The 15,888-nt window shown below is 37.9% G+C and overlaps 1 long non-coding RNA gene across 1 annotated transcript; it reads right to left on the bottom strand.

Annotated features, from left to right (window-relative positions):
* Window positions 1-12,328: 12,328 nt before the first annotated feature.
* On the bottom strand, window positions 12,329-13,578 carry LOC131536409 (uncharacterized). Its single transcript, XR_009269948.1, has 3 exons — window positions 13,231-13,578; window positions 13,016-13,135; window positions 12,329-12,803 (listed from the first exon to the last, which is right to left on the bottom strand). It is a non-coding gene; the product is annotated as an uncharacterized LOC131536409 (long non-coding RNA).
* Window positions 13,579-15,888: the final 2,310 nt, after the last annotated feature.

Raw genomic sequence — 15,888 nt, 5'->3', positions numbered from 1 at the left:
TTCGGTCCCACAGTCACAGGAACCTCCACAGCTTTTGGCAGTAGTGCACTGGAAAACAGATAGAAGCAACTGCCAGTATCCTAGTCCAATTTAACCCATCACACAAGTGCACCCAATAATCAGTCACAGCACAATAAACACTCAAAACCTTGTTCACAGCCCAAACACAAAGAAAATTATTGGCTAGTCCACTGGCAATGAGTTATCACAGACTCTACTAGTTAAAGGTCAATTGATATGGAATAGGCACAAGTCGTTATCCACCAATCTCTCTTCAGTAACCCAGTTGATGGAGTCGTACTCACAATAGGACCGGGTAGCAGTTCCACTACCCAGTCTAGACGAATTCAAGCAGTATAAACGTGATTCTTCTGCGTCGCCGTCTGTTCGCGGCAACCTGATCCACTCACACTTCTAACACGGTTGTAGAGGTGTTTCCTCTGTATCGCCTTCCATACACCCTTTGAGTTGTTTTTTTCTGCGTTCTCTCACCCACGCGTTCTTCTTACACCTTCTCACACGCCACGTCTATGCACCGTAACACTGTAACCAACGCGTGCTGGATCGTCATCACGTAGAACCCGCTGTCTCAGTCTCCACGGCGTGCTCTTAAAGGGCAACACTCTCCACCCATTCATATTCCAGCCTATCACACTGGGATCCAAATTAGTCTGTCACAAAGGGTCCGTCAGCACGAGCAACATAATACGTCAACACTAATCAATAAAAATAAAAGCATACCTACACACATATCAAAATACATATACCAACACCACTTCCTTATTTTAATCCCATCACATAAGTATGAACTTAGATGCTTATGAGATAGGACAGACTTTCTTTACCTAACCTGAGAATAAATAAAATAAGGTAGAAGGTGTATGGAATTTAGCACCAGAAAACTATATATATATATATATATATATATATATATTGTGACAGGGTGAAGGATCACACGACAAGAGGACTTCAACAGAAAAACAAGGAGTGATTGCCAGCACAGCACGGAGCACCACGCTGAGCACCTGCACAATCTTTAAATAAAAACCACCCTCCTGTGGCCGGTCTGCCTGTGACGAGGGTGCGCAGGTGTTCCTCCTTCGTTCCCAGGGCGACACTGATGAGTGCTATATATATATAGGTGTTTGGATGTATGTTATATGAATGCGTGTGTATGGGTATATACATACATCTGCATGTCATATGTAGTCAATTAATTAGTTAGCTGATCACTTTGTATACAATATTCTTAAACGATGGCTGTGTAAACCCTGACGTCTACACTTACAACTGCAGTATATAATGTACAGGATATTAATGTTCCCTGTTTGCCCACATATGCAAGTACTGTAGTAAATTATAGTATGCTGTAGTATATTTTAGTATTTATTACTTTGTTAACTTATACTACAGCATACTGTAGTAAACTGTAGTGTATTATAATATTTACTACAGTTTGTTAATTTATACTACAGCATACTCTAGTATTAACTAATGAGTTCGTAACTGTAGTAAAATTAAGTTTTTACTATAGTAAACTGTAGTAATACTGAAGTATACTGTAGTAGGCCTATTTATACACTTAATTAATGTATATTATATCATAATGTAGTATTAACTACAGAGATAATCAATGAGTTACTATAGGATAATATGAAAATACAGTGTGTTCTGGTGTAAAGTAAATGGTGCTCTCTAGCACTGTACTTTTCAAAACCGGTACAGATAGATATCATTTGTATCGTCATCTGACATTTTGTAAGGCAAACAATAATGTAACTTTTATTTATTTATTTAGCGTTTATTTATTTTGCTTTTTAACAATTATTTTAACTACAACAATTATCAGTGCACACGCTGTCTTGCGCTACGTGACGTATGTGACGTTTCAGAGCGCTATTCTCTGCATGCTGATGATAAACAGGTTTTGGTCGAAATGATGGCCAAATACAATGACAGGGAAAACATGTCAAGACCTGAGCAGGGAAAAGAAAAACAAATTAAAGAATTTAAGACTGATAGAAAAGGAAGATGTTTAGCTATAAGAGTTAGTATAAGTCAATTATTATTTTTTCCCCCACTTTAATTATATGATGTAATGTGATATTTAATAAAAAGTTCAAAAGTATTTTGTCAGCTTTTGCACTGAAGGCAGAAAAAAATGTATAGCTTTTAAATGGAAATGTGGTGCTTTTTTTCTTTCCAGGGTGCATCACTCAAATCAGTAGTATTTACATCTTTTATCCTATTATTCTGTTTTTGAAGGAAACACACAAGCCCAATTATGAAAAAAATGCAGCAGCACTTCACTAGCATGGATATAGTTCAAGATTAAAGGTATACTTTAAAAAATAGGTATATAAAAATCTTTGCACCTCATAGCAACTTCCAACACAAAAGGGTTGCCTTCTCCAGACTGCATGTTTCTTGGATTCTTGTGTACTTTTAGCTGCATATTTTGGGTTATTATCCCGTTGGAGGCATACGGTATATACATGAGACATTTGTGTCATCATCACTCTTCAGGAGGAATCAAGCATTTTATATTAACTGTAAGAGTACCGACAAATTTGTCCAAATCTGTATTTGTGTTAAGTAACCCAAGTTCAGACTGGACTGGACTTGTGTATTTGTCAGTAATCTTTGCCTTTCTTTCAGATAGAGCTGCCAGGTAATGTGCAGAGGCTGGAGAGTCTTCTGCAGTCAGGACTGCCTGTGCTAGGCCCTCCTCCAGTCAAGTCAACTCCTGATGCTTGTCTGCATCAGAGACATGGGCTTGAACACATTCAGTGAATGGGGTTCAGTCATCAAAAGACACTCAGTTAAGCCATCCATCCCAAAAAAGACTTAGGAGATAACAAGTATGAGTCAATCACAATTGTAATTAAGACACAAAAAAGTGCATTTACATTAATAAATTAACTTGTGTGTGTGTTTATGTGTGTTTTTTCAGGGGGTGCCAAGGCCAGACTCCCATTTCTGCTTGACAGCTATATCGGGCAAAAGTTAAACAATACAGCCAAGAACAATAATAATAATAATAAAAAAATAATTACTTCTTAAGATGTTGTTTGGTGTTGTTCATTTTAAGGAATTTGTATGCGTTGTGTTATTATGTGTTGTAGTATCCTATACTGGAGTGTTAGAGAATTTACTACAGTAATGGCTAAAGTAATTTGTCTATATTACTATAGTAGAATTAACACAGCAAATTACCATTCATAAGTTAGTACAATTTACTGTAGTATCTTTACTATAGTATGGTTCAAAAACACTATAGTATTTACTATATCATTTTTTTACTACATTTTCTTTAGTAAATTTACTATAAATTAATCGATTCTTCTTGATCTCAGTGCGGCCTTTGACACAGTTGATCATTCTCTTCTACTTTCTCAGAAGGAATCTGTTTGGCATTACTGGAGCTGCATTGAATTGGTTCAAGTCTTACTTCTCAGACTGCAGGCAGTTTGTCTCCATGGGGGGTTACAAGTCCAAAATTGGCTCAGTCAAATTTGGGGTACCCCAGGGATCAATTTTGTGTCCATTGCTCTTCAGTATGTATATTTTTTCCTCTGGTTCATCTCCTTAGATTTCTTGGTCATCAGGCAGATGGTGCCTGAGTCTGATACCAACGGAACCAGCTGCTGCGCAAATCAATGCACCTGTGAGCATCGCAACCAATTTACCACCTACGATGAGCCTTCGACTGGCGTTCCTGGATAAGTTTAACGGGGACCCAACCACGTGCAAAGGATTCCTGTTGCAGTGTTCTCTCTTCGTCAATCAACAACCTGCCTTGTACCCCACAGACTCAAGTAAGATTTCATTTGCATGCTCCTTGCTTACCGGAAAGGCTTTGGATTGGGCCACCGCCGTCTGGAGAACGGATGGGTCAGTCTTTCCCTCCTTCGCGACATCCCTCCAAAACATCCAAAAATGTCCAAACCAATTTGGCTAATTGAATATCAGGTCGCTTTCTACGAAAGTGCTTTTTGTAAATTATATCATCACTGATCATAACCTAGATGTGCTCTGTTTGACAGAAACCTGGCTAAAACCAGATGAATACATTATTTTAAACGAGTCTACCCCACAATATTACTATAATAAACATGAGCCGCATCCAAAAGGTAAAGGAGGAGGTGTTGCTTCAATTTATAACAATATATAAAGCCCTGAATGGTTTAGCACCTCAGTACTTGAGCAAGCTCTTATCGCATTATAGTTCTCAAAACTATGGCAATTTAATAATACCTAGAATATCAAAATCAACTGCGGACGGCAGATCCTTTTCCTATTTAGTGCCCAAACTCTGGAATAATCTACCTAACACTGTTCGGGAGGCAGACACACTCTGTCAGTTTAAATCTAGATTAAAGACCCATCTTTTTAGCCTGGCGTACACATAACACACTAATACGCTTCTAATATTAATATCCGTTAAAGGATTGTTAGGCTGCATTAATTAGGTCAACCACCCTGTCTCCTAGACGGCCATCGGGACAAGACCTCGGGAACCAGATGAGTCCTCGTATACTTTTTCATGAAAACCGCTTCAGTTATTGTGCAACAGAACACTGAAAACACACACAAGATGAAATGCACATAGAATTTCACAAAATACACCTTGCTTATCAGGCCCATGAAAGCACACACAAGATTAAATGCACTTAACAAAGAATTATTTAGTGGCGTTAATATAAAAAACACACTTTCTAAAATTAAAATACAGGTGCATCTCAATAAATTAGAATGTCGTGGAAAAGTTAATTTATTTCAGTAATTCAACTCAAATTGTGAAACTTGTGTATTAAATGAATTCAATGCACACAGACTGAAGTAGTTTAAGTCTTTGGTTCTTTTAATTGTGATGATTTTGGCTCACATTTAACAAAAACCCACTAATCTCAACAAATTAGAACATGGTGACATGCCAATCAGCTAATCAACTCAAAACACCTGCAAAGGTTTCCTGAGCCTTCAAAATGCTCTCTCAGTTTGGTTCACTAGGCTACACAATCATGGGGAAGACTGCTGATCTGACAGTTGTCCAGAAGACAATCATTGACACCCTTCACAAGGAGGGTAAGCCACAAACATTCATTGCCAAAGAATCTGGCTGTTCACAGAGTGCTGTATCCAAGCATGTTAACAGAAAGTTGAGTGGAAGGAAAAAGTGTGGAAGAAAAAGATGCACAACCAACCGAGAGAACCGCAGCCTTATGAGGATTGTCAAGCAAAATCGATTCAAGAATTTGGGTGAACTTCACAAGGAATGGACTGAGGCTGGGGTCAAGGCATCAAGAGCCACCACACACAGACGTGTCGAGGAATTTGGCTACAGTTGTTGTATTCCTGTTGTTAAGCCACTCCTAAACCACAGACAACGTCAGAGGTGTCTTACCTGGGCTAAGAAGAAGAAGAACTGGACTGTTGCCCAGTGGTCCAAAGTCCTCTTTTCAGATGAGAGCAAGTTTTGTATTTCATTTGGAAACCAAGGTCCTAGAGTCTGGAGGAAGGGTGGAGAAGCTCATAGCCCAAGTTGCTTGGAGTCCAGTGTTAAGTTTCCACAGTCTGTGATGATTTTGGGAGCAATGTCATCTGCTGGTGTTGGTCCATTGTGTTTTTTGAAAACCAAAGTCACTGCACCCGTTTACCAAGAAATTTTGGAGCACTTCATGCTTCCTTCTGCTGACCAGCTTTTTAAAGATGCTTTTTTCATTTTCCAGCAGGATTTAGCACCTGCCCACACTGCCAAAAGCGCCAAAAGTTGGTTAAATGACCATGTTGTTGGTGTGCTTGACTGGCCAGCAAACTCACCAGACCTGAACCCCATAGAGAATCTATGGAGTATTGTCAAGAGGAAAATGAGAAACAAGAGACCAAAAAATGCAGATGAGCTGAAGGCCACTGGTAAAGAAACCTGGGCTTCCATACCACCTCAGCATTGCCACAAACTGATCACCTCCATGCCACGCAGAATTGAGGCAGTAATTAAAGCAAAAGGAGCCCCTACCAAGTATTGAGTACATATACAGTAAATGAACATACTTTCCAGAAGGCCAACAATTCACTAAAATTAATTAAAAATTAACTTATGAAGTATTCTAATTTGTTGAGATAGTGAATTGGTGGATTTTTGTTAAATGTGAGTCAAAATCATCACAATTAAAAGATCCAAAGACTTAAACTACTTCAGTCTGTGTGCATTGAATTTATTTAATACACGAGTTTCACAATTTGAGTTGAATTACTGAAATAAATTAACTTTTCCACAACATTCTAATTTATTGAGATGCACCTATAGACCAAAACTGCGGGGAAATGCGGTCTATTAAAATGTCTGTCAATCTTTACAAGATTTTAGAATTTGCTTTTAGAAACATTAGCTTAGACAAACTATTGATTAGCCTATTCCACAGATTCTCGAACTAGCAAATTACCAAAGGGCATTTTGGTTTGAGCAAGCGGTGCTGTGCATATTGAGTGAGTGAAACGGAATCTTCAGAAAGGCGCTCTCTGCTCTGATTGCATTGCCTCATATAAATAGCCAACATACAGAATATAAATTACAACATTTTTATAAAGAAATCATTTACAGGATTTTTAAAATAAAATGTGAGGCTTTTTAAGATGTTATGGGAATTTTAATTTTTTTTTTTGCATTATTTGTACTAATCTCATTTTATATATATATATATATATGGTGTGTGTGTGTGTGTTAATCATTAACTAATAACTAAACATATAATGATGATGTACATGTGCTGTGCATGTGTTATGGGGTGATGTGCACAGAGTATGATTGGCTAAGGTCTTATCTGTTTTCAACAATGTATCTTCTTGGATGGTATAAACAACAGGTCCTGGGAGAGTCCAGCTCTTTTTCCTCTGTGAATGGATTGATCATTCTCTGCAGAGAATTAAAGCAAGACAAAGACAAACCCCTCTTTATCTCATTGCATTGGCTACCAGTCGCAGCTCGCATCAAGTTCAAGACACTGATGCTTGCTTATAGAACAACCACAGGCTCAGCACCCGCTTACTTGCACTCTCTATTAAGAATCTACATCCCCTCCAGAAGTCTGAGATCTGCTAGTGAGCAACGCCTCGTGGTACCATCACAAAGAGGCTCAAAATCACTCTCCAGATCATTCTCGTTCACCATTCCTGGCTGCTGAAATGATCTTCCCACCCCTATCCGGAGCGCTGGATCCCTGTCAATCTTCAAGCAACAGCTGAAAACTCATCACTTTCGACGCTACTTGACTTCAAGCCCTTGCTAGCTTGTACTTATTTAAACAATGCCTGAGACTTGGTGTTACAAGCACTTCCTCTGTCTGATTGCCTCTTCAAGATGAATCGCTTTAAGTATTCCCCAATTGTGAGTCGCTTTGGATAAAAGCGTCTGCAAAATGACTAAGTGTAAATGTTTGGTTTTTCATTCTCAGTCTTCACAATTATTTTATTACTTTGATTAAGTTAGAATCTCCACGACAAAGACCTGCACAAATAAAATGAATACTGTATGAGCGGGGTAGGGCAATGTCTATGGTAACATATTAATGACTGGTACCATAAAATGACTGGCAAGATGAAATGAAAATGCCATCAAAGCTTTTCTGAAGGCAGGCAGTTTCCATCAGAGATACTTTCATACCAAAACACCCGCGACGCATTTTGACTTTGTTTATTTAATGAAATCATACCCTTATGAAGTTTAATCGTCACATTAAGCCATATCATGATTCTTGTCAAGTTTTAGACCTCTTGAAATGATAACAAAGTCTTTTCTTGTACCATTTAAGGCATTTAAGTCTTTTTATGTCTTTTTAAGTTGATGTGATAATGACAATTAATGTCAGTTACTTTTTTGTGTGGGGGAAACAACACGTAATATTCATGACAGTCTTCACACTGGTTATTTTAGTAGCATGAAAAACAAAATGGTTATGTATTTTGGGATTAAAACATACAGAAAACGAGCACCAAACATTCCCCATCACCGAAACGGATGATTTCAATCTAGCACGAGCTCACTGAATCTTGCTGTCTAAGCTGCGTATCTGATTTATGATGACAGTATTCGAGAGAGTGCAGAATGCATTTAGTGAGCGCATGAACTGAACACAACCGTAGCTTTTCATGGATTTTTCCTCACTGGTGACTAATCTAAACACCTCTGAATGGCCAATACACTTAACACAAACGTGTGTGATTTGTTAAAGCTGGGAAAACGCGCACAAATCAATTTTTGATGCATTGTGAGCAGATCTTTTATTTAATTAATTTATTTAACCTTTATTTAACCCGGCAAGTTAATTAAGAACAAGTTATTATATTCAATAACAGCCTGGCAGGAGAATTAATATCTCCTAAACAACACACAAACATGTATTACAATACATAAAATGCATAAAAGAAAAAAATCTCATTTAAAACACTTGCAGGTTGAGGTCAGAGCACTTACTAGTAAATTTTTAAATGCACATACTGGAATAATTGTCTGTAATTTCATTAACTTTTGTAGCACATTCCAATCATTTGGGGCAGCAAATTCAAAAGCAGAACAACCATAAGTAGTTTTCTTCCTATGAATAGCCAATGAAATATAATTAGATGATCTAGTTGTATATACAGGTGCTGGTCATATAATTAGAATATCATCAAAAAGTTGATTTATTAAACTGGTTTACACCGCACATGTGTGGAAAAACATATTGGATCCGTAGCCTCCTGCAAATAGTGAGTTGTGAATGTACAACAGCACGAATCAATGGGGCCAAGCCTTCTACCATTGATGCTTGGCAGTGCTTTCTCTTTGATATACGTGACTATATAAAGGAGTGACTTTTATGTTTGTCTTGTCCTTCCCTCTCTCCCTCCCTTTGACTGGACTTTGAGATATTGAGTATGTGTCTGTTGTTGTTGTTGTTGTTTTATTATTATTATTTTGTATTTTTTTATTTATTTGTTTATTTTTTGGATGTTATGTATGAAAAAAAACAATGTTGATAACAAAAAAAAAAGTTTATTTTTTTCACTAATTCCATTCAAAAAGTGAAACTTGTATATTATATTCATTCATTACACACAGACTGATATATTTCAAATGTTTATTTCTTTTAATTTTGATGATTAGAGCTTACAGCTCATGAAAGTCAAAAATCAGTATTTCAAAATATTACAATATTTACATTTGAGTTTGAATAAATGACCATCCCTACAGTATAAATTCTGGGTATCTCTTGTTCTTTGAAACCACAATAATGGGGAAGACTGCTGACTTGGCAATGATCCAGAAGACGAACATTGACGCCCTCCACAAGAGGGTAAGTCACAGAAGGTCATTACTGAAAGGTGTGGCTGTTTACAGAGTGCTGTATCAAAGCATATTAAATGCAAAGTTGACTGGAAGGAAGAATTTGGGTAGGAAAAGGTGCACAAGCAACAGGGATGACCGCAAGCTTGAGAATACAGTCAAGCAAAGCCGATTCAAACACTTGTGAGAGCTTCACAAGGAGAGAACTGAATCTGGATAACAAAATAGAATGATCAACTGTATCAAAAGCTTAGCAAGTTCAATAAAAATAGCTGCACAAAATTGTTGTGTTTCTAATGTATCTACTGTAGATATCTGTGGCGAGGGGGGCGTGGGAAGGCGAAAGGCTGCAACGGGAGAGCGGGTGTGGAGACGAGCGGTGTTAAGGAGGTCAAGTGAATGATGACTAACACCTGTGTTTGATTACAGTGATTGGGGGAGAGATGGCTGAAAAGCGGCTCACAGACCTGGGAGAGAGAGAGAGAGGGTCTGAATGCCTTTGAGAGACGGAGCCCTGCGTGTTGTGTGACGGATTGACTGTCGAGGCAGAGAGCCCGACAGACTTTTGTTTTGTTTCTTTGAATTATTTTGGACTAAATAAACTGTCTTACTCGCCACCCCTGCCTTCCTCGTCCTTCATCATATTGAACCCTGTTACAATATCATTCATAACTTTTACAGCTGCTGTAGTAAAACTAAATGAAGAACGAAAACCAGATTGGACTTGAGATAAGATGTTATTTGTATTAAGGAACCCTACCAATTGCTTATTAATACATTTTTCCATCACTTTTGCAACACAAGGCAAAACTGAAATTGGACGGTATGAATTTGGATCAGTTTTATCACCACTCTTATAGACAGGAGATATAATGGCTACTTTCCATATTTTAGGTATTTCAGCTGTAGTTATAGATAAATAAAAAAATATATGTGAAGGGTTCGGATATAATTGGTGCACCTACTTTAAAAAAGAAAGGATCTAAGGTATCTAGACCAGCAGGCTTTTTTGAGTTATGATCAAAATACGTAATTTATTTTTATGTAATTCATGCCAGACCTGTGACTTATTAACCGGTTGTAGAGAAAAGCTAAAAGGTAAAATAGTTTGAATGTTTCTTATGTGTCTCGTTTTATTAATATATTGTCTAGGAACATGATTCTTAAATAAATTACTTGCTCTGACAAAATGCTTATTTAAAAGATCTGCTACTTTTGCTTTGTCTGTAACAACAATATTTTCATTCTTATGTGAAACAGGTCCCAATAACAGATGTTTATTTTCTAGTTCTTTCACCGTACTCCAATAAGTTCTTGAATTTGAGGAACATTTGGAGAATTGGTTATTATTAGGGGTGGGCGATATGGCAAAAATATAATATCACAATATTTTTAAGAAAAATCACGATTCATGATTTTATCACGATTCTTTGTCATGTTGGTTTTACTATTTTGCAAGTTGTCTGAGCATTACAGCCAAACTAATTTCCCTATTATAAAGACAAAACCTTTCAAGATAACAAAAATATAAAAAAAGAATGGCGGATATTTAGGGCAAAGTGGGCGAAGATAAAAATCTTTGTCATTATTTTATCTTTGTTATTAAAAAATTAGAACAAAGATACACATTACAAATACACATACTATACAAATAAAACAGTGTTTTATTTTCAGGTACAATAGGTGTATTTAGCAGGAGCATTCGAGAAATTGAATCAACAAATATAAAAATGAAACACTATATAGATTGATTCCTATTAAATCAACTGTATTAACGTTTTTCAGTCAAGAGTAGTGAGTGATTTTTCTCTTTGTGTTTTGGTGTTTTATTAACATTGAAGGAATAATTAACATTCTTCAAAATATCTTCTTTTGTGTTCAGCACAAGAAAAAAATTAAAACAGGTTTGGGACAACATGCGAGTTAGTAAATAATGACAGAAATTAAATTTTAAGGTGAACTATCCCTTTAATGATAGTCGGCAGCATGTTCAGTACTGCCCCTTTAAGACATGCACGCATCTAATATACAGAGGCACGCATCCGTTTTCTCTCAGCTGTTTACTTACTCATTTTAGACATAAGCAACGGAGTCTATACACAAACCTTGTGTGTTTTGACAGTATTAGTGCACAAGATAACTTAGTTCAGTAATCAGGCGCTTTTTGACAGGCTTTAGCACGCGCGCTTCGGGTGTACGGGCTCAGAAAAAGCGCACGTCAGACCAACCCCAGATAGCAAAATTTGTCTGGCCCACCTCTGGGCCACAACCTTGCTTCACTTCTGGCCCAGTTCTGGCTGGGTCCCCGGCCCAAAACTGGCACACACACTGAAAACCGACTCAAACAATTTCCTCCGGCCCAGATGTGGCCCACATCCTGTAAAATGACTCTTATTTATTGACGTGGCCCAGATCTGGCCCGCATACTGTAGAGTGACTTCTATTATTTTATGTGGCCCAGGTCTGGCCCAGACACTTTAAGCCAGATCTGGCTGAGACTCGGCTTGGTCCCCGGGCCGAATGTGGCCCAGAAACTGCTAAATGTAATTCAGCAGTAAAACACAAATACAACCATTTAAAAACATTAAAAAGGCTTTAATTATAAAATTACCAAATACTTTAAATATACATGAACAAATGCACTACAGTATAAACATTCACACTTTTTAAACCACAAAGTAACAAGTAAATTATATTTACTGCATATATATATATATATATATATATATATATAAATAAATAAATGAAGAGTTCATTTGCAGAAACAGATAACTTCGTTTTTAACAATTTTTTCATTGTGCATTCCAATTAATCTCAATCAAACTGCATTCAGGTTATTTTGATTAGGTAAAGAATAACTAATAAATACTAGCTAACTAAGACAATAAAACAAAAACATGATAACAAAAAACATGATTTTTTAAAATATTTAAAAACGGAGTTATCCGTTTTTGCAAATAAACTCTTCGTATATAAAACATTGTGTGTCATAATTCAATTCAGTTCAGTTCTTATCAAATGGTGTCAGTGCAGTCAAGTCAATAATATTGCTGAATATTAGGTGTCTTCAACCAAGCAAGACAAAAGGCAACAGTGACAAGGAACCCAAACAAGACCCGGCTCAGTCAGGAAACAGTCTCGTCTGGCCAAATTAATGAATGTGGTGTGATTATTCCAGGCTGCATCACAAGTCAGATTGTGGATTGATATCATTCAGAATATTTCATCCAACTTCTTCTGCATGAAGTAATATCACGCTAGCAGGTGAAGCTGGTAAAAAGGGTCTGCGCAGAGGGCTTGTCTGGTTCTCGTAGTCTTTGCTGAGGATCTGTGCTGAGGCCATCAGTGAGGTCTTCACAGGGATCTGTCATCTAGCTGACATGGTCTCCGCTGACAGTCAGGGATGTGTTGTGGTCGCTCCTGGGTGCAGGTCCACTGTCTGGTCTGGATACCGACTGGATCAGCTGATTACTGTAACCTAGGGATAAGGGTGAGACAGTATATAAGCAACTAATATAAGCAATGATGTCATTCTTCTTACAAATTAACATGTACATTAGATATTGTAGGAAGTGTTGCTGCTTACCCTTATTGGTGCAGCATACAAATCCTTTAAGAGATTTGAATTATAGAAATGTGATAGTGTGTCATGTGTATGAACTGTTAAAGAGACGGGTCTTTTAAACTCACAGAGTGTGTCTGCCTCCTGAAGTCCACCCTTTTGATCTGCCAGCTGAAGCCACCTCTTCATAGTCCCCTTGACCTCCATTTCAGCAGCATTAGCTTGAAAGTTTTTTCCCAAATTGCAGCCTTGAAATATGTACAAATATATATTGTAAGGTAATTATTTAATCTCAAGCATTACAGCTTTTTACAATCATTAGGACCAGACCCAGAATTCGCACCTTATATGTTTGATGAATGTTCATGCAGCAGCTCAGAATTTCTGTAAAAAAATAAAATAAATAAATGTCAGATTATATATATATATAGTGTTCAGATTAAACTTTTAAGTTTGTTTGCTCATAATAATCCCCACCACAGTAAAATAAGTATGATTTTAATCACATCACACGGCATATCTATGCTTCAAAAGTTTTCATTCACTCTAAAAACTGAACCTGCTGAAGTGCAGCAGACAGATTAGGCCTCCATTCAAGAAAAGATGATGCACTTACATTTTACGGCTCCCTCTTACGTATCTATAGTGTTTTTCTCTGTCAGAGCTGCCCACACGGCAGTGTTACCACAAAATAAATATTATTATTAAATTCAGATTGCACATATTGAATTATCTTAGCAGGTGTAACGCTACAACAGCGTGCTCAGTTTGAGTCACAAACAAATGACTCATTTGAATGGTTAAGTGAATCGAATCAGAGAGTCACTCGTATAGATGTTTATGGCGCCTCCAGCGCAGTCCGACTCCTTTGATTCAATAGCAATCACTCGTTGAAAAAGACGAATCGAATGAATTCTAGCAAACAAAATAGAATTTAACTCATTAAAATTGAATTACCTAACATTATCGTGCACTGGATACAGCTCATCGGTTTTTCATATTAAAAAATTACATATTGTTTTCCTAAAGAGACCGCGCCTGACAGTTAGGCCTAACGTTACTCATCAACACTCAATATATCCGGACCGAACGGTTTTTCTGACGCTATTATCTTCGCAAACCTAACAGAAACCATCTAAAAACTATACTCTTCGTGGCATTTAAATATCAAACAACACTAGATTGATCATTAAATAACTTAACTTAACTTTTTGCAGTTGAAGTATTCCTCTTCAGAACTGTGCCCGCCGAAATCTCCTCAGGATTAACCGCCAAATCTCTCTCTCAGGCGGCTTTCATTCTAGCAGCGGCCGCCGGAGACAAAACCAGCTCGGGCCGAAGGTACATACACACAACTACACCGAGTGTGGACCTGCCGCACGTACAACAGCTTTCAGCCGAGATCGGCCCAGAGAGAAAAAGCCGTCTGTCAGCCAGAAGTGTTTAGTAGAGTCGGCGCGGCTCTGGCCCATTATCTTCTCACCGACGTCGTGACTGAGCCGACAGTGCCGTATTTCAGCCAGAATCGGCCCGAGTGTGCTTGCTATGTGGGACGCGTGAATAAAACATTTAACTGGCAAGGCTTTAAAGCAGATCCGAATAATGTACAGTATATTGAGACGGAGGAATAAGAACTGCAGCTGATAGAATGTGCGCTGTAGCACGATACTGCGATATTTTTTCAAAAGCAGATCGTGGAGACATTTTTATCGTCCACGATCAAACATCGGCATATCGCACACCCCTATCTTCAACTTTACCCGAGGGACAACTAGAAGCAAATGGTCAGCAGACCTAAGTGCTCTTAGCAGAGCATACAGATCAAGTCAGAAAGATAATTAGGTGCTAAATTATTAAGAGATTTAAAAACAAAATCTTAAAGGGGACCTATTATGCAAAAATCACTTTTATAAGCTGTTTGAACACAGTTAAAAGATTGTTGTTAAAAATCCATCAACTAATTTTTTTTTATAAAACCCATAACGAGCTGTTTCAGATTCTCCCTCTGTTCATGTCAACGAGGGGGAAAAGTCCCGCCCATTTGTGACGCTTTCTGCCCTATTAGCATAAACACAGCCCTGAGTGAGAAGCTGCGGTCCGCCATTTCTGGAGATATATACAATGTCAGAAACAAAGAGGCTTTAGAGTTGTGTTTTGGGATGCACTAATGAACATATAGGAGTTGCCATAATCTTCCCTAATCTGAGCTGAGGACACTTTGGTTAAATTTCATTTTCAAAGGAAATATCCCAGAAAAAATTGGTAACATCCCCTAAATGTTTAGGAATTAATACAAACGCTTCGTGCATGAAGGTCAGCTCCAGACAAAGTAAGTATCACACGTTTGTTTTCCAGATTGCCTTTCTGAAAGAGCTTCTTAGCACTCTGTAAGGCTAATTGCTAAAGCTATCATTGTCTCTGTGTGTTTTCACTGGTGGTGCCCCTTCAAGTGCTAACAGAATGATTGTGAATGGGCAGTGTTGGGCAAGCTTGGAAAATGTAGTGAGCTAAGCTAACAGTTACTCTTCTTTAAATGAAGCTTAACTACACTAAAGCTACAGCCCTGGGAAATGTAGCAAGCTAAGATACAGCAACATGGCAAAAGTAGTTTACTACATCCAAGCTATTAAAAAATTGATGCTGATCAATAAAACTGTCAGTCGAGCAGACAGACAGGCATGTTCAGTTTAATTGTTCATTCAACAGCTGTTCCAAACCAATTTGGCAACAAAATCAGTATCAAATACAGGGCTGGATTGATCTCAACTTGTGACATAGGCAAAATACATTTTTGCTGTCAGTCGGTGTTACACCAAATTCTGTGACCCTAGTAGGCGCTGTTGTCACTGTTTGGCTTGAACTGTATCACACAGGAGGATTGGGCACGCAAACAGCGTACAGGTTTAAAGGGCCCGTGCACATTGTATGAGCGCGTCAACACAGTCTGGTCGCGTGCGCCGAATGAACCGTTCAAAACAGATTTCTTTACATCAACAAACAT

This window comes from Onychostoma macrolepis, chromosome 03 (genome assembly GCF_012432095.1).
Source record: "Onychostoma macrolepis isolate SWU-2019 chromosome 03, ASM1243209v1, whole genome shotgun sequence".
Classification (NCBI taxonomy): Eukaryota; Metazoa; Chordata; class Actinopteri; order Cypriniformes; family Cyprinidae; genus Onychostoma; species Onychostoma macrolepis.
Note: the sequence above shows the minus strand (reverse complement) of the source record. Positions and strands in the feature narration are given on the sequence as shown.